This window comes from Leopardus geoffroyi, chromosome B2 (genome assembly GCF_018350155.1).
Source record: "Leopardus geoffroyi isolate Oge1 chromosome B2, O.geoffroyi_Oge1_pat1.0, whole genome shotgun sequence".
In the NCBI taxonomy this organism is placed as follows: domain Eukaryota; kingdom Metazoa; phylum Chordata; class Mammalia; order Carnivora; family Felidae; genus Leopardus; species Leopardus geoffroyi.
This window is the reverse complement of record NC_059332.1, coordinates 122,441,726-122,462,083: the sequence shown is the minus strand read 5'-3', so window position 1 is coordinate 122,462,083 and position 20,358 is coordinate 122,441,726. Positions and strand designations below refer to the sequence as shown.

The 20,358-nt window shown below is 40.7% G+C and overlaps 1 pseudogene; it reads left to right on the top strand.

Moving 5' to 3' along the window:
- Window positions 1-7,380, top strand: part of LOC123609957 — a 52,326-nt pseudogene extending 44,946 nt beyond the window's left edge.
- Window positions 7,381-20,358: the final 12,978 nt, after the last annotated feature.

Here is a 20,358-nt window from a genome sequence, read left to right as displayed (position 1 = left end):
GGGCATTTAGACTCAAACTGGAACGGGAACTATACCATTAGCTCTCCTAGACCTCCAGCTTACTGACAGCAAATTTTGGAACTTGTTGGCCTCCATAATCGCATGAGCTAATTCCTTATAAAAAATCAACAGAACATATATGTACTAAATTTATAATTTCATATATATCCCATCGATTCTGTTTCTCTGTAGCATCCTAATGCATGAAGTTTCAGGGTTGGTTAATTCAGTAGCACAGAAGTATTAAGGACCAGATTCTTGCCATCTTCTCATTCTGCCATCTTAATATCTTGCTTATCAGATTATGCTGGTTCTTCTCATGGTGCATGTGACTGCAGCAGCTGTAGACCACTTCTTCATCCAGCTACATCCAGAGTCAGAATAATGTCACTGGTTTTTTAAAACATGTTTCTTTCTTAAAACAAGCCTTTCTGAGAAGTAACCAGCAGACATCCCCTCATCCAAAGATGAAATGAAAATTGGCCAGAAAGATGGCATGCCTCTTCTTAATCCAGTCTCTGGAGAACAGAATCAAATTACAATGATTGGCTAAGAATAGTCAGATTTATCCTCTTGAAACAAAGGATCGGAGTCACTTTTTCCAAGCCAATGGCTACATAGCAGGTGAACAACTGGATAAGTTTTAACAGCAAGAAAGAAGAGGGAAATAAACTTGAAAGCAAACACCAGGATCTACTATAACTTTCCTGCCCTAGGATAGCCCTCCATTTCCATGGAGATGGGAATCTGAATTTTCCTAATGGTTCTGAACCTCAAAATCAGATTTTCCCACTAAGTGACTAAGAGCTGTAGGATAATAAGTGTTCACAGCGCAGATTTCTTCACTCACCTCCTCCCAACCCACCCCACGTGTAGATGCCAAGAGCCCTCCTTAATAAATCTCTCATATACAAATCTCAGGGTCCGTTTTCTGGAGAATCCAGCCTTCTCAGGAGTAGACAACAGAGGGGACTGGGCCACAGTTGATGGGATATTCAGGTGTGCTCTACTAGTGGAGACTATGTTCTGATGTCTTCTCCAGAGCAGGAATTGTATCTGTGGTGAAATGCATGACAACTTCTGTAACTTCTGTTTGTCTTAATTCGTATATAAAAGTTCAAATTTAAGATCAAAATTTCTCCTAATCTAGCTATGGAGACAGATACATTTAAAAAAAAAAATAGTTGTCTAAAAAAGCACACAAGTAGATTTCTAAGGAAAAGCTTTAAGCAAAAGATTTGCAAATGTTATTCTTTTCTCCCTCTGTGTTGATATCTTTCACAAAAAGGCATGGCCACCTTTGCATAAATTGCTTTAAAAACAATGATCAAAGTATATTTGATTCATCTGTTCCCATCAGAAGGAAACATCATTACTAGGCAGTGTCTAGGATTTCATAACCCATTTGGAGATTTTTCAAAGGATCTCCCATAAACAACACCTATAAGATGCAAAGCACAGTCTTGGAGGTACAGAAAGGAGTAGGATATATCGCCTTAAGGAGCTTATACCTTAGTGGAGTATTAAGAGAAGAGGAAAAATGTAGTGTGATAAATGCATGAGGGGTGAGGGTATTATGAGATGACACATCATGTCACCTCATTCAGCCTACAAGATAGGAGAGGCTTATCAGAAGTAAGTCAGAAGTGCACCTAGCAGAAAATAGGCTTGTAAGGAGGAAGGGAGTTTCTGGAAGAGAGGAAGATATGCATAGAACTACATGTAAGAGCAAACAGGAATCATTCTAAAAATTGGGAGTATTACTACTATACTCCCAACACCCAGATCAGCGCCCAACAGATGCTGAATCCTCAATCAGTATTCGCTAAGTAGATGAGGGAATAAATGAAATAGTTGTACTCAGTTGATACATAAGAGTGTAAGGAAGGAAAGAGGTAAGCATGATGTTGGAAGAGTACATGAAGAGTCTTCCTAATATGTCAACCTTATTCTGAAAGATATGGAAAACTTAAAAATTCAAGCATGGTGGCTATGAGCAGACCCATTGAGCCATGCACAGAATAGATTTAGAGGCACAACTGAGGTGGGGAGTTTAGTAAAGAGACCATCACAGAATCCAGGCAAGAAATAGTGGGGATTTAAGAAAAAAGCAACAGAAACAGAGAAATTGTAAAAATCTATGAATCGTGGGGATAGTTTCAAAGTAGTATGAACAAGTCTTGGGTAACATTTTGGATGTGGGTCTTTGGTGAGATACAAACACCATTTGCTTTGAAAAACCTTGGGAATTTTATTGGCCATTTAGAGTACACCACATAATGTGAGTTAGTCAGTTGTCCAAACTGAACCTATCTCTGAAAGAGAAACCTTCACAAAGTCATTATAATCCCCAATGGTACCATATCTTCTCTAGTTTTCTCTGTTCTAACCCCTTCCATTTCCATGGTAACCCATGTCATAAAGATAAAATAAAGAAATACTTCTGATATCTCTATTTTTCAGGGCTCTTGTTTTTCTTTGATGTTCAAAAAATTGTCCTTGACACCCAATTTTAATTACTCTGAAGAAATAACAAATCAACTAAACATTACCAAAGGGGGAAACATATATTTTGTACCTTTCTCAATCTATATTCTTTTTCCAGGGTAGCTGCAGCTAAGCCCCAAACTAAGATATTTACAGAACTTAATCATGTTCGCAAGAATAATAAGCTGGAACATATAAAAGCAACAGGAAGGCCTTGCTGGCCACTCTGTATTGTGCCACCTTGAAGACATGATCACAGATAGTAAAAACAATGGGGGAGAGAAAAAATTAAAAGTTCTATTCTCCTCCAAGTTCACTCTAGTTGTTCTGTTTCAATATTAGATCTTTTCATGATTAACACCAGCCTTCTAGAGTCAGTCTCAAAAATCTGCCAACTTAATTTTTTTATATTCCTACATGGTGTAATTCATCAATAAGCTTGAGTTGCAGCAGGAGGGTACTAATTTCAAATATGGTATGGCATGAGCTAGAATAAAGTATCATCATCATTATGTTAGTCACATATCACCCACTTTTCTCACAGATAGGTTCACTGTAAGATGAAGAGTAAAGGAGGAAGAATAAAAATTTTCAACCCTAGTCCCAAGGCTAATATTATATATGTTAACATTTTCATTCCATGTGTTAAAAATTTGTTAAGTGAAAAATTTAACTTAAGTGAAATTTATGTTAAGTGAAATCTGGGGTATCAGGCACCAGGTGGCATTATCAAGCAAAAGTGTGTCGCATCCATTCAAAGCAGTGAGATCTGCCCACAGCATAAGGTTGAACCATATAGCATGTCTTTCTTGTGTCCTGCTTCCAGTTGCCTTGTCTGTCTTGCTGATTCCTATTATGTGGATCCCATTTGGGGTTTCTAGTGTCTTTTCTTTTTTTTTTTTTTTAATTTTTTTTTTCAACGTTTATTTATTTTTGGGACAGAGAGAGACAGAGCATGAACGGGGGAGGGGCAGAGAGAGAGGGAGACACAGAATCGGAAACAGGCTCCAGGCTCCGAGCCATTAGCCCAGAGCCTGACGCGGGGCTCGAACCCACGGACCGCGAGATCGTGACCTGGCTGAAGTCGGACGCTTAACTGCGCCACCCAGGCGACCCCTCTAGTGTCTTTTCTATTTGACCCTTGGCATCGCCCCTTCAATAACAGTAATTGTCTCTGAAATCTACCACATTGACACTTTCCCCTTACATTAAGCTTGAGGACACCAGCAGATCTCCAGGTTTGCCCCATGTCTGGTGTTGCTATAGCTTGTACAGTACATGCTTTTAGGACCCATCAGTGAGCCATGGAAAATATACACGTTAAGACTGGGCATTCAAAATTGGATTGTGATGAGGGTTACCCAACGTATAAATTTGCTGAAAATCATTAAACTGTACACTGGGAATAGGTGAATCTTCTGATCTGTAAATTATACCTCAGAAAAGCATAAAAGAAAAGGTTTGGTCAGATAATGAAAGTAGGTAGCACAAGTTTGGATCGACACTGAACCCAACAACAACAACAAGAGTAAATATAGACGGTGCTATCATCATGACAAGGACTGACCACACAGCAAATCAGCACATTGGGGCAAATCATAGGATCTGTTAGTTACATCAGTTCCCAGTTATGGGAAGATTGGAGAACTATTAAAAACCCAATTATTAAAAACCCTTGTTGTTGGTGTTGGTGATTCAGCAGAGTTAACACTGGGATCTCAATGCTTCCCAGTTGCTGGGAAGAGCACTGCAGCAAGGAATTTGCATTTGTCAATTGGGGCTTTAGTATGTAAACCAACACTGTTCAATTTAAGGACACAAAAAAATGATTTCTTACAAAGGTATGAGGTCATTTAGAACCGAACAATAAAGCATTGGATAGAATATTGAAAGAAACAGGACAGGGCCAGCGGCCTGGTGCGGCCCTCAGTTCAATGGTGAGACTGGGCCATGGTGCACATGTAAGGCCTCCAGTTCCAGTACCTAAGGAAGCGCTCAGTGACCATGGGGCCCAACTCATCCTAGGACAAAAAGGACATGAGTTTTGGTCGCTGGCGCCACCCTGCAGCACCACGTCCAGACCTTCATGTCCCCAGGCAGCAGTGGCCAGGGCAGAGCTGCCCGGAGCTGACCTCATAGCCCCGACCCCAAGCCTGTGGTGATTTCCACCTGCGCTGCGTCCACCAGAAGCGCGCATTCACTGACAGTGTTTCAGAGGCGTGGGAAGCCGCCGCTGCAGCTGCAGCGCGCGTGCACGTCCGGGTTCCCAAACACAAACCTCAAAATCGTGATCGCTGCCTGTCCAGCGAGAAGAGGGAGAGACGGGAGGCGCCGAGTTCCCCGTGAAACCCGAGCAGGCCCACATCTCGCCCCTGGCCATCGACATTCCAGACACCACGGCCCACTTCATCAGCCCCCTCGCCTCCGGCTGCGGGAACCACCAGTGCTGCAAACTGGCCCATCCAGCCCCCGGGGAGTACAAAACCCGCTGTGGAATCCCATCTGACTTCAATTTAATGGCCCACAACTCACAGACAGAAAACGAACAGGAAGCTTCTGGGTAGACAGCCTAAAGGAAGATACGAAGCCACCTTATTCCTGCACGCAATTAATCATACAAGCAATTACGATGTTTCCTGATAAACCACTCACTCTAAATGGAATGTATATGCACATCACTAAAAAATTATCCATACTACAAGGGCAAGCAGAATTCAATACGCCACAATGTCTCTCTGAATTGTTATTGCAATCAAAGTACCAGGTTCCCAGGAAGAACCAGGTAAAGGTTCCTTCTGGAGGATAGATCCTGCCTCTGAAAGCAAATTAGTTGAGTAGGTTTTTAGGAAAGGAGGTCTAGGGTCTTGCTTCAGAATCCCTCCGGGACCGCTCTCGGAAGTGCCCGGCCTCTCCCAACCCCGCTGGAGCCTGTCTGCTCACATCGGTGGCGCTCAGACCCCCGCCCACCTCCCAGGGGTCGAAAGAAGATTCAACAGCCCTGGAGCCCGAGCCTGGCGCCTCACAGCCCCTACGGGGTTCCAGGAGGGCACCAGGCTCGCCTCCGTCTAGTCCACCCATCTTGATGGCCCGTCACCTCCACCGTCGCAGCCCCGGTGACCACCTCCACCTCCCAGCAGCCTGCCATGCAGACAGTTCGCGCCGTCCACTGGATCCCTGTAGTGCCCGTCACCAGCGAGGCTCGCCTGGCCCCAGCGAACGCGTACGCTGTCGCCAGGCGGGTGGCCGGTCACTCAGGTGGCCGTGCCGGCCCCTCCTAAGCAAGAGCCTCAAGACGTGTGTGAAGACCACGAAGAAGGAAAAGTGAAAGTAGAACCTATTCCTGCGGTTAGCCGTGCCACACGAGGCGCCGCTAGCCGGATCATTCAGATGTGACAGGCCACCCCGGTTCAGACGGTCACCCCCAGGTCGGCACCAGCTACCAATAAAAACTGTAAAGCAAAACGGGACTCACGTGGTGCCAATCCGCGCCGCGGGGCACGGCCGGGCGTCGGGGCAGTGGCGAGTGGCCGGAAGCGGCTGGCGACACACACGTCGGGGTCGGCGTCTCTGCCCACAGAGCACGGGAACCGCGACCCGTCCGAATGGCTGCGGCAGAAGCGGGTCCCGACCGCAGGCGGCCAGAGCTTCGTCTCGCGGTGAGCATGGGAAAGCTGCCGGCCGCCATGCGGGAGGGCGGCGTCCAAGTCTGGCCACTAGGAGAGCTTTTCTTACTTTAATGTCAACTCTGTGGTGCCAGAAGGGGACGCTGCCTCCCACCCACGTTGCCAGCGCATTCTCTCAGCAGGTAGAGTCCCCTGCGGTCGGACTTCTCCTCAGCGCTGCAAACAAAAATGCAGGCGGCCTTCAGTTAAAGACGGAAGTCACACCTGCACAAAGCCATACGCGGAAGGAAACCTCCTTCCGGCAGTTGGGTCCTTCCGAGAGGGCCCAACGCTTGGGGCAAGCTGACCTGCCAGGGCGTCGCGGGGGCCACCTCGCCTCGCTCAGGGGACTTGTGGGCAGGGCACTGTGGGTAAGACAGTTTTTTGTTGTTCCCATGTGGAATTAGAATATTTCGACGTGTACTTTCTTTCTTTACCAAATGGGGGTGAGGAGGCGTTGACATTTCAAATCACTCCATTTCTACTGTGGAATCACACAGGACTTTTCGCGTGGATTTCGTTTGGGGAAAAGAAACTGCAGTTTTGTTTCCAGCCTACGGATGATTTCCTTTTGTTTGTCCTGTTAAAGTTCAGATGGAACTGCTTGATAACATCTGCAAGTTTTCTGTGTTAGAGCAGGTGCCTCATGCATTTAATCCACCTCCATTTCAGTGTGTAAGGGTGGCCCTACAGACTGGACGGACAGATAACCTCTTGTTACATTGAGAAAAAAAACTGCTGGACTGACAGGAGCGGCACTTAACTGTTTTTCTTTCCTGCTCTTTTTTGTAGTTTCTTTGTGTTGATTTCTTCCCCGCCCCAGCCCCCCACCCCCAGGCATAATATTCCACTCTAAGTAGAACAAGTCTTCTAAGGAGTATGTAGGTTTCAAACAACAGAACTGTTACTACTTCGACTGGAAAACAAAAGATTTGACCTTTTACAACACACCCTTTTCAAAATGTCACAGATCTCTCCATGGCTTGTTCGCCATTCAGTGTCATCGGTTCCAGGTATCATCCAAGTCCAACCACTTGTCTACCTCATGATGTTGCTGTTGGCCCTGCTCACAGGTAGCTGAAGCTCAGGTGGAACAGAAGCTGCGTGTTGACAGGAGGGTCTTGGAACAAGTGCCCTGAAGTTAAGCGTTGAAAACATCTAAGTTGTTTTCTGATTTGTAATAGGAAATTCCCCACAGCCTTTCATAACTGATCCAGTCCTAGGGCTGACTTCTCTCCTACAAAAATTAAAATCCAGAGCAAAGGAAACAAAGGTAAGAGAGTGAGCACTATGGCCCCCTCCCAGCTTCAGTTCAGGCTATCCCAGAAGAAAACCCACAGGCCTGCCCAGAGTGTTCCACAGGGTCAGGGCTGAGCAGCCCTGCAAATAGAAGGCTTTGGCCTTATTGTGAATTTCTAAATGCCATCATCATAACATTATTTATTTAAATATAGTTATTTTGGTATTTAGTTTTTTTTAAAGAGGGGAAAAAACCTGTATTTTCCTGGTGGAATGAAAAGATTCAGAATGGTATATAGTTAAGCAATTTAAAAAGACTTATGATTTACCTACAGACCAAATATGATAAATCTGTTCTATGTATTGTGTGTCAAACAAAAGTATGGAACTGTCATAATGTTATTGCAGATAATGCATATTATAAACTACGAAATTACTGCAAAACAGATAATTCCAATAATCCAATAGTCAGGACTAATTTATAGTCTCTTTGGATTGCTGCCATCAGATTAATCATCAATAACTGTGTTATTCCATTCAAGATTTAATTTCCAGAGAGAGAGTTTATTGTCCTTGCTTAGCTCAAGTGTCCCTGTATCCATGTCTTGGCCTTAGATAAGGCAAAAGTAGGGCTTTTTCATTGACATCCCTTCCAAGACCACATATAATGGGAGAAGGATTATTTTCCACATGAAAATATAAGTATTTTTACCAAAACAAGAAGGAAGAGGTGCTGGGTAGAAAACACACACACACACACACACACACACACACACACACACTCACTATATTAAGATATACTGTCAATCAATAACATTTGAAGTTCCTTTTCCAGATAGTCTGCCCATTAAAAAAAGCAGCTGGGTTGAGATTAAGACAGTTGCAATACTTTCTCAGGAAAAGGACTAGAAAGAACATGGTAGAGCCTCAATTCTACAAAAGGACTGGAGTTACTATAAGAAAAACTAGAGACTGGGGATAAAGTAGGGTGATAAGGCTCACAGAAAGAAGAATCAAATGCAGGGAACCCAAGAGAAAATAAAGGAATAGGTATGACTCAGAGAGCAAGGCCAGAATGTGGCAATCACTCCTGGGCAGCAAGGGCACTCTGGGTGTATTAGACCAGTGGTCAGCCCCAATCAACCCCATTCACCCACTTCTGTCTTCCCTTGTTACTCTCTGCCTCCAAACTAAGTCCCACAGTGGGTTTAGGTCAGTTTGATCAGGTCTTTCTTTCATTAGGATTAGGTCAGTAATTAGAGATCAGTATCTATTGTAGAACCAAGTGTGTTTTTTCCAAGAAATTTTCAATTTCCCAAGAAATTTAATTTCTGAGAAGTATAGGTTAAAATAATCTAGTGGGAAAGGGGCTGTGAGTTTTTATGGCTTTCACATTTTCTAAGGAATCTCTATACCCATCATGGGGCTCAAACTCACATTCCGAGATCAAGAGTTGCATGCTCCACCTACCGAATCAGTCAGGTGCCCCTGGCTTTGACATTTTCTGAGCGATGTTAAGAGAATGAAATTCAGTTAAAATATAGTTAGTGTCTACTATGTGCAGAGCAGTATGATAAATACTGGACAAAAAAAGGTGGACAGCCATCATCATTGCTCTCAAGGTGCTTGCTATAGACTAGAATGCCTTTGTTCCCCCAAATTCATGTGTTGTATCCGATGTGATGGTATTTGGAGGTGGGCCTTTTGAAAGACGACTAGCTCATGAGGATGCAACCCTCATGAATGGGGTTAGTGCCCTTATAAAAGAGGCTCCAGAGAGCTCTCTTGCCCTGTCTTCCATGTGTAGACACAGAGAGAAGATGGCAGTCTAAAAGGAAGCAGGCTTTCACCAGACACCAAATCTGCCAGCTTCTGAATCTTGGACTTCCCAACCTCTAGACCTGTGAGAAATGAATTTATGTTGTTTATAAATCACTCAGTCTCTGGTATTTTTGTATGGCAGCCAGAACAGACTAAGACAGTACCTATCATACAGGAGGGGTATAGAAATACCAATGTTCATTGTATATATAAATGCAATCAATGTGTTTCAAAGGCATTGGAGCATGAGTATCTACTCTACACTGGGGAATTGGGGGCCATGTGAAAGGAGAGGTGACATTTGCAGGGAAATGGGACTTTGACAGATGGACAAAGTGGATGATAGTGTTCCAGCCAGAGAAAATAATATGCAAAATTATGACTGATATGACATGTTTCTACTTTAAATACTGGAGAAACTGACATCTTCCAGAACTACATATAGTGTTTCTGGTCAGGGGATAGGAGAGTAATGGTGGGGCTGATATATGTGGCTCACTGTAGGCCATATATATCGAGTATTTGAGGCAAACCTTTGAAAAATTCTGATCAGGGAAGTGAAATGCTAAAGAGCCTTGGAAAACTGTGAAGAGGATGGATTGAAGAAAGATGAGATGTTCTGCCCTAAGGGGCTTCTGTATCATCCAGGTAGAAGTAATGGGAGTAGATATGGAAAGAATGGAATGGATCTTTAGTACATAAAATAAACAGCAATTGATATAATAAAGGTTACGAGTTATAAAGCTCTATTTGTCAGGCACTAGCATTGTGTAATGACTAAAACTCCAGATTCTGGAACACAGTCTTCTGAATTCAAACATTGTGTTTCCATCTATTTAGTAGCCATCATGGGCAAAGTGCTCAGCTTTCCTGCACCTTAGTTTCCTTATCTGTAAACTACGACCTACTTAATGGAACTGTGACGATTAGTTACTATATGAAAAATACTCCAGTGCCTGAAATATACAGCAAGTACTCACAAATCTTAGGAATTATTATATCATTTTCCATATGAGTAAACTGTAATATACTTAGATTAAGGTTAGATAACTAATGTAGGAAATGTGTTTCAAATTCATGTTTGTCTAGTTCTAGAGCATGAGCATATAACTTCTGGTATTACTCCAAGTTGTCTGACCAACAGACTATGCTCAGTGATAGAAGCTTGAAAAGGAAAAAAACCTTCAGAAAACTAAATGATCTGTGTTTGATTTAAATGTTTTATTTAAACTTTGGATTTCCTATAGTTTCAGGTTTGGGAGTTGCATAATCTTTAACTCCAAGGGTTCACTAGAGATACTATCCTATTTTCTTTTAAGAGAAGGCTCTTTCTTCACTAATAGTCCTTGATGTTCCCAGTTACCATGATTTAAATTGGGGGTGGACAACAGCCCTAGAGGCTGTGCTAAACCAATCAAATTCTCTTTCTTGAACATTTATACTGAGAAAATTGGTCCTGAATGATAACAGATCATGCATGCAACAGACAATTTAGGGGTATCTTGTTTCAGGTTAACGATATTAAATCATAGGCAGAATATGGAAGAGTTTGAATTACAGACTAAGAAATTCTGATTTTATTATACTAGCAGGGGAAAAATCATAAAAGATTTTGAGTAGGAGATTGCTTGTGAAAATAAATAAGAATATTGAATTTATAAGGTTATATAAAGTGAACTGAAAGTTAAAAAGGTCAAGTTTATTGGGAACATAGATTCTTAGTCTGCCTCAGACTAGTAACAGCTGTTATACAAAGTAATGGATAATGCAAAGGTTCTTCTGAGGAAGAATTTACAAGGCTTGGTAATGGATAAAATATAAAAGGTAAAGGAAAGAGAAGAATCAAAAGTTAAATAACAGATTTTGAGATTAGAGTGTGAATTACCAAAAATACAGAATCTAAGAGGAAAAGATGTTTTTAAGGCATTGAATTAAAATTTTTAAAATGTTGAGTTTCAGGTAATGATAGACCATTTAAGTAAAAAATCTCTATATGGGTATTTGATATTAAAAGATTTCAGAGCTAGGAAGTATCTTAGAAATTATCATAGTCCAATTGTTTTATTGCTCAAGTGAGAAAACTGAGATCTAGAAGGATAAATAATTTATCTAATGTAACACAAGTAATTAATATAGAACTAGAACTCAAGCCTTTTGACCCCCAATCTTTTAATTGATTGGTTATAGCAGAAGATATATCAAAATGATAACATTGGAAGTCTACAGTGATATAATATGTTGAAGTCATGAGATTTTTCAAAATTTATTTTGAGAAAAATAGAATGAGCAGGGCAGGGGTAAAGAGAAAGGGAGAGAGAGAATCCCAAGCAGGTTCTGCACAATTAGCATGGAGCCAGACATAGGGCTCAAACTCACGAACCATGAGATCAGGACCTGAGTCAAACTCAAGAGTCAGATGCTTAACCAATGGAGTCACCCAGGTGCCTTGAAGTCATGAGATTTTTAAGGTGGAGAGATAGCAAACAATTTACAACGTACATGCCAGCACCAATAAATTAGTAATAACTGCATGGATAAGTTGAAAGCAATTCTGAATCTGTGTCCAGGCTTATTGAGAAGGAATGATATGGCCATTAGTGATCCTGGCCAATAGCAAGATTGGAGAAGTGGGAAGCATATATGACACCTGCTGCCATTACTAGTCAGAAAGAATATTGCAGTCATAATCATGAGGAAGAACTGAAAATATTTGAAAAGGTAAAAAACCGGCAAAATTTCTTAATAGCTTTGCATCAAGTAATAACATCTCCTTTCCATTATTTGGTTCCTATCTTAAATACAAAGTGTTAGATAAACTGCTGAAGGCTTATTGGAAATATGAAATGTTTGAATATTTGGGAAGTCATGATGCAAGAAGCTGAAAAAGATTAAGAGGCAGAGAAAAAGAGGGAAACAGAGAGAGAAACAAACTATCAATTGAACTTTTTTAATAACTTGGTTTATTTGGTTTGTATATTCCCAGATTTAGCTTAATTTGTTTTATTCAGATACTACCTAGTAAAACTTCTTCTGAAATAAATTATATATGCTAAAGTCAAGATGTGAATTGACCACACACATATATCTCTTCCTCTTTTCAATAACCTAGAAAATGGTTATAAAGAAAACACACACCACCACACATACATATATATGTGTACACATACCTATAATATATGTGAGTATATACACAAACTCAATAAAGAGAACAGAAAGTAGACCATCAGCAGAAAAGAAATGCCATAAATTTCTTTTTTCTAATTTTTTATATGTTTATTCATTTTTGAGAGAGAGGGACACACAGAATATGAGTGGGGGAAGGACAGAGATAGAGGGAGACACAGAATCCAAAGCAGGCTCCAGGTTCCGAGCTGTCAGCACAGAGCCGGATGCGGGGCTTGAGCCCACAAACTGTGACATCATGACCTGAGGTCAAGTCAGACACTTAACCATCTGAGCCACCCAGGCGCCCCCCCCCCCGCTTTTTTTTATTGTTTTTTTTTGTTTTTTTTTTTTTAACTGCTATCAATTCCTTAAAGAGAATAGCAGTTAGGAGAGTAGGATAGTGAGTTGAATGGTGGTCTCCCAAAATATATGTCCATGTCCTAATCCCCAGAACCTGTAAATGTTACTTATTTGGAAAAAGGATCTTTGCATGCAATTAAGGATCTTGTGATAAGGAGATAAAGAGATTCTTGATTTTCTAGGTAAATCTTAAATCCAATGACAAAAGTCCTTATAAGAGGGAGATTACACAGACAGAAGAGAAAGCCCTGTGAAGATGGAAGCAGAGACTGGAATGATGTGGTTACAAGCCAAGGAGTGCCAACAGCCACCAGAAGCTGGACACCCTAAGCACAGATTCTCCCCAGAGTCTCTGGAGGGAGTGTGGCCCTGCCAACGCTTTAGTTTTGGAGTTCTGGCCTCCAGAGCTGTGAAATAAATTCTTGCTGTTTTAAGCTCCCTAGTGACTGTAAATTTGTTATAATAACCGCTGGAAATTAATGCAAGTGGATTCTAAAGAAACTGGGAAATTTGGCCTTGCAGAAATAAAGAGAAGCTCAGAAAACACTAATTTGAAGCAAGGGATGGAATGTAGAGTTAAATGGGGGAATTAATTGAAAGTGAGTATAAGTTGGAGCTCCTGGGTGGCTCAAACAGTTACCCGTCCAACTTCAGCTCAGGTCACGATTTTGCGTTTCGTGGGTTCGAGCCCCATGTCGGGCTCTGTGCTGACAGCTCAGAGCCTGGAGCCTGCTTCAGATTCTGTGTCGTCCTCTCTCTCTGCCCCTCCCCACCTCTCCTTCAAAAATAAATATACATTAACAAAAAAAAGAAAAAAAAGAGAGTATAAGTGATAATTGTCCCTCATACTACTTCTCATCCCAATAAGCAGGATATGCAGAAGCCAGGTATTTACCACTCTAGCAGAAAAGGAAATAAAAGAAAAGGGAGGGATCCTTCTCAATAGAAACTGCACTGTCAAGAGAAGTGGGGCAGCTGACATGGCTGTTCCCCAACCAAACATCCTAAAGCAAGGTTAATCAGCTGGCAAGCCCAACCTACAACCTTGGAGCTCTCAATCAGCTTTTCATTGTGTTATTTTTAATAAATAAAAAAATAAGGAAGGAACCTCAAAATAAAGAAAGGCCAGAGATAAACAGGGAATGGGGAGGGGAGAAGTATAGAAAAAGTTGAAATGATTCAAGGAACAGGAGAGAACCAAGAAAGGGAAGGCAGCTTATTTACTGAATAGACTCAGAGAAATATGCCAGTGAGTACTTTAGCGCCTCTCCGCTCCAAACACGTCCCTTTTTTCCATGGTGATACTGAAAGTGGGCTCTGCAGGTAACATTCAGCCTTGGCTCGCTGGCCCGATGCAGCCTCTGCCAATAGAGGGCACTGAGGAGCCACCACGAGGTCAGTGAAAGAGGAGGTATTGGCCCCTCTTTCTTTTTCTTTCAGGGTCTAGCAGAGGTCCTGCCTTTCCTAACCTTAGCAGAAGGATTGGGTGCTCCAGTGCTCCAACCACACCCACTGGTCAGTGTCTGAATCTCCCCCCTTCAGGACCACTTCTTCCGAGATTCCAACTTCCTTCCTTATTCTCTTTGCCCTCAACCTTGGGAGTAGTAGCTGTTCTCTGCAGTTACTACCTCTATATACCTTCGAGTTCCCTTTCACCCCTTTTGGTAAATACGTCTTTTACTTAGTTCACAACTGTGGAATCGTATACAGTTTCTGGCCAGGAGAGGCTCCATTTTCAAGTTCCATTTTTCCTTCCAACTGATGAACTTTCGAACTGAGCCATAGTGGTTATTGTTATACAAGCTGTTGCTCATAAATCCAACAGAACAACTGCATTTGAGCCATAAAACCATTGATATGAACTTTCTGAGGACAGAAAAGTTAAGTAATACATATCAGGAATAGTTTTGTTTGATAGCACCAATAAAATAATTAATTAGATAGTAATCAAAAGCTGCTCAACTGGTTAGCACCAAATTATCAGGTTGTGGGGTTTTTTTTTCCCCCCTCTTCTTTATCAAAATCATGTAATCATCCCTTCCTTCTCATAAAAACCCCTTACTTCCCCTGTATGAGCTGGACACTTTGGTTACTTCAGAATCTGTGCTCTGAGAACTGCAATTCTGAGACTCTCAAAAGGTCTGTGTTTTCACTTTTGCCTCCTTTTCTCAATGGACACAATGTACTTAGTTCACAGTTATTTTCTCTATTCAAAGTATCGGTGTGGCAATTTTTGTTCACTGACCGGATCCTGACTAACACAATAGTCAAGACAAGTTTGAATCTTTAAAATCCTGTAAAACTAATGATTAGGTAAAGCTCTCAGATTGCTAAAGTAAAATTTTCAGTAGATGCTCAGAGGATCAAATCGAGAAAATCTCCCAGAAAATAGAACTAGTTAAAAGATGGAAAATACTTGGAGGTGAGATGGAGGTGTGGAAAGGGGGGAGAGAGTAAAAGAAGGGTAAGGTTGCCAATATCTTTATCTTAAAAAGTAGAGTGACAAGAGATATGATATGTAGTTGACCAAAAATGAAGGGGTAAGTATATTACTTAAACTTAAAAAATAACCAGGAGAGAAATTAAACATAGTAATATCAACACTTGGTTAGTGCTTTAGGTGTATTTTGACCCATTTATCCTCATAATAATCCTCTGAGGAAGGACTATTATTATCCCCATTTTACAGATGAGGGAGAGGATTCAGAGGGACGGATTCACTTGCCTAAGTTCACACAGCTTGTAAGGGGCAGAAATGGGATTCCAGAGTGTGCTCTCCTCTACTGTAGTCTGCTGCCTCCTCACATGACTTTATTGGGAAGAGATGGGGAAGGAATATAGAAGGTGATACAAATGAGTTCATTCATCTCCTTTAGCAGTACATTAAGGCAATACTTAAAACTGATGAATTTAGCAATAATGTTAAGAGATATGGAGGTAAACACCAGAAGAAACAAAACCAGAAACTGTTTAAAGGGCTTTAAAAAAGATTTTTTTTTTTATGTTTTTATTTATTTTTGAGAGACAGAGCATGAGCAGGGGGGCAGAGAGAGAGGGAGACACAAAATCTGGAGCAGGCTCCAGGCTGTCGGTGCAGGGCCCAATGTGGAGCTGGAACTCACAAACTGTGAGATCGTGACCTGAGCTGAAGTCTGACAATCAACCAACTAAATCACCCAGGCGCCCCTGCTTAAGGGGATTTAGTAGTTCTCCTTTATCCAAGGAGAATACATTCCAAGGCCCTCCTCCCGCCACCCCCCCCCCCCCAGGGGATGACTGAAGCTGCAGCTAGTGCCAAACCCAGTATGTACTGTTTTTTCCTATACATACACACCTATGAACAAGTTTAGGTTATAACATAGGCACACGAAGAGATTAACAGCAATAGTGAACAATAATATAGAACAATTATACTGTAATAAAAGTTATGTGACTGTGATCTCTCCAAATATTTATTGTACTGTACTCACCCTTTTTGTGATAATGTGAGATGATAAAATGCTTATGTGCAGAGATGACAGGAGGCAAATGACATTGTGACATAGAGCTAGGGTACTATTGACCTTCTGCTGATTCTCCTAAGGAGGATCATCTGCTTCCAAACCCTGGGTGCAGCAGGTAAATGAAACCCTGGATAGCGAAACTGCGGAGAAATGGGAATTGCGAATTGCTGTACTCTTCAGACCAGCACTTGGAGGAGGAAGTGCTGAACCACTTCCTTGTCATTTTCCCCTTCTTTCTGTATTATTAATGTCTTCCGTTAATAATAATTTATTCTAGGGGCGCCTGGGTGGCGCAGTCGGTTAAGCGTCCGACTTCAGCCAGGTCACGATCTCGCGGTCCGTGAGTTCGAGCCCCGCGTCGGGCTCTGGGCTGATGGCTCAGAGCCTGGAGCCTGTTTCCGATTCTGTGTCTCCCTCTCTCTCTGCCCCTCCCCCGTTCATGCTCTGTCTCACTCTGTCCCAAAAATAAATAAACGTTGAAAAAAAAAAAAAAAAAATTTAAAAAAAAAAAAAAAAAAAAAAAATAATAATAATTTATTCTAAACATTTCAAAAGACATAAAATTATAAATTATCTCAGGTGTGGAGAGAAAATTTAGCTCATGAAGCTAAATTATACATCCAAATTACATATTTTTTTAATTTGACATGCTGATTATACAAAGATAACCTTAAATGTGAAAACAAGTAAAGTCCCTTCTCACTCATGGTAGAAATATCTAACCTGAGTCCCTAGAGAAGGAGGCCTGGTAATTACTCATCATAAAGCTTGGGAAGCCTCTATTTTCACACTTTGTAAGAAACGTGAAGCTAGTTCTCAATCTAATAAACATATCATTTGAATGATAAGATGAAAATTTAAGCATTAATAGGCACAAGAGGCTTACAACACAGGAATAGGAATGAGTGTCTGACATGTACCTTTTGTCCAACCACAGGACCTCACATCATAGACAAAAGATGAGCTGTGTAGAGAGTGGTCTTGAGAGAGTGGATTCTTGGAAGTGTTGCTGGACAGACTTCTGATGGTACGGGCACCATTCTGTATACTATATTTATTAATCAAGAAACTACATTTTTCAGTCCAAGTCTCAAATATATCTTACTATTATAAATTCAAATTAGTAGATTAAACATCAGTAAATTAAATGGTTTGGATTATAAATGGATGCATAATAAGATGCAATGAGGCCATGTCTTTAAACTGGGATCTTTCAGGCCCCGGTAATGACAAATGTTGATTTGCTGCCATCTAGTGTTCATTGCTTGAGAGACCTAAATTGAGCATTTGATGAATTTTTGTTGTTTTCCTTTATCTCTGCTGCAGTTCCTGTTATTCATGAGGCCTTATGAGACCTAAATCAAAACACTTTTCCTAACAAAACAATATTCATATATATAAAATAAATCTATAAATAGCTTTATACATTGTGGGAAGTTCCATGAATTCTGACCTAACCCACATCTACGGGCTCACCAAGTTTTATTAGCAAGTCTCTTCACAGAAAGTTTATAAAGAAAGCTCAATTATTTCAGTAATTAATCTAATCTAATTGCTGAATTTGAATGGCAACCACTATTACAAGGCAATCACTATCAACCCATACATACCCTGTAATATGTATTAAGAGTTGAGAGAGAAGGAATCCTTTTTTACCCGATATGTCAAAGAGATACTCGGAAGAAAAAAAAAATTCTGAAAATCAGCTAGAAATGCCAACCAAATTGCCTCACTGAACTCTCTGAAAAGCAAAGGAAGTTTCTCAGGGGCCCAAAGAGAAAAAAAAAAAGTGAAACAAAATGGTAAGCAGGAACTACTCACGGGTAATCCTACACTAGAGGTATTTGCTGATTCCCTAAATGTAGTCCCACAGTGGATTGGCCTACCAAAACATAGAATATGAGCTCTTGTTCAGTGTGGGCATTAAGACCTTTGACTAAACCTGTGACCCTCAAGAGACTACACCAACAAAGGAAGACCAGGAGGCTGGTCTGGGCTAAAGTTTGAGTAGAAGAAAACTTTCCCTTCCAAATCATAAATATAGCCTCTCTTATGTGGGATTTGGGTTCAAATCAATATTAATCTGATTGGTTGTATATGGGGTATAATAAAATGAGAAAAGTCAAGAGTACTCCAAGGTGTTTGATGTTTAGCGTCAGTAACTGGAAAAAAAAATGGAGTTACCATTACACAAAATGGAGAAAGCCTCAAGGGAGGCATTGATATTCAAGTGGTGATTAGGAGTTTAGTAAGCGTGACACGTGTATTAGACATCTAAGTGGAGATATTCAGTATGCAGTTGGATGTATGAGTCTGAAGTTCAGGAGAGAGGAATGGGCTAGGGAGACATGTGTGGAAGTAGACTGTATGACCAGGGGACTATAGAGACTGGAAGAGATCACCAAGTGAGTACATGTGGATAGAGAAAAGTTTCAAGAGGTTAGTTCTGGGATATTCCAATACCAAGAGGTTAAGGAAATAAACAAAAACTAGCAAAAGAGACCTAGAAAAGAGGAAAAGTAGGAAAATGTGCAATCACCAGTTAGCAAATGAAGCGAGAGAAGTTAATGAATTCAAACTAATACCAAACATATATAAAATACTGAGGAATAAATTTAGTGATAATGTGAGACTCTTATATGAAAGCTCTTTTAATTCAAAAAAACCATTATATTTGGCATTCTTATCATAATTGATAAGGCAACACTGGAATAAAACTGATAGAGAATGAAGCCATTAAAATGAATGTATAGATGCATGTTACTGACATTTAAAAAAAGTCTTCTAGGATGGTGATACATGGTATAGACTAAGCAAGGCATCAGGACAAAGTTGATAGTATGAAGTTTTTTGTTTTTTTTTTTAAACTTGGTATATTTGGTATATACATGAAGGAAAGGAGTAAGGTATAAAAGACTATTACCAGTGATTATCATATGACAGGGTTTCAGTTTCCGCATTATAAATGTCTGGATGATTGTTTGAATTGTTACTATGAGTACACACAAACATTATTAACAAGCTTAAAAATTTTAATGAAGTTTACATGGCATATACAATAGTATGGAAATGAAAGTATAACATAATGTTAATTCAAAAAACAGAAATAAGCGTATTATATACAATATGACCAAAATTAAAATATGCATGGAAAGCAGACTGAAAACAAAATTGCCTTAAAAAGCTAATTGGTGGGGCGCCTGGGTGGCGCAGTCGGTTAAGCGTCCGACTTCAGCCAGGTCACGATCTCGCGGTCCGTGAGTTCGAGCCCCGCGTCGGGCTCTGGGCTGATGGCTCAGAGCCTGGAGCCTGTTTCCGAATCTGTGTCTCCCTCTCTCTCTGCCCCTCCCCCGTTCATGCTCTGTCTCTCTCTGTCCCAAAAAAATAAATAAACGTTGAAAAAAAAAAAATTTTAAAAAGCTAATTGGGATTCTCTTTAAGAAGTAGTACTGAATATTTTTTCCTTTTTCTCTGTGGTTCTATGTCTTTCAAATTCTCTATGAGTTTTTCTACTTTTGTTTTGACTGCGTATTACAAAAATTTCCAAACACACAAAGAAAAAGTATAATAAAATACCAGGTACCTACCATCCAGCTTCAATGACCATCAAGATTTAGGTATATATGTGTTATCTTTCCCTTACCTGTTTTTTTTTTTTTTTTTTTCTGGAATATTTTAAAGCAAAGTTTAGACATCTTGTCATTCTATCCTATTGACTTAAGAACAGCTTATTCTTACATAACTACACTGTCATTATTTCCTTTATAAAGACATAAAAATTCCTTAATATCATCTCAAACTCAGCCCATACTGAAAAATCTCTGACTGCCTGAAACATCGTTATCTAGACAGTTTGTTCTGAATGAGAATCCAAACAGGTCCCATCTTTGCATTCTGTTGTACTTTCAGCACAATAACACCCGCAGTGTTGCAGGCTGAATTTTTGCCCCCAAAATGCATCCGTTGAAATCCTAAACCCTAGCACTTCAGAATGTCACTATATTTAGACATAGGATTTTTAAAGAAGTAATTACACTGAAATTAGGTCATTAGGGTGGGCCCTAATCCAATATAACTGATGTCCTTCTAAGAAGAGAAGATTAGGACTCAGGTACACAGGG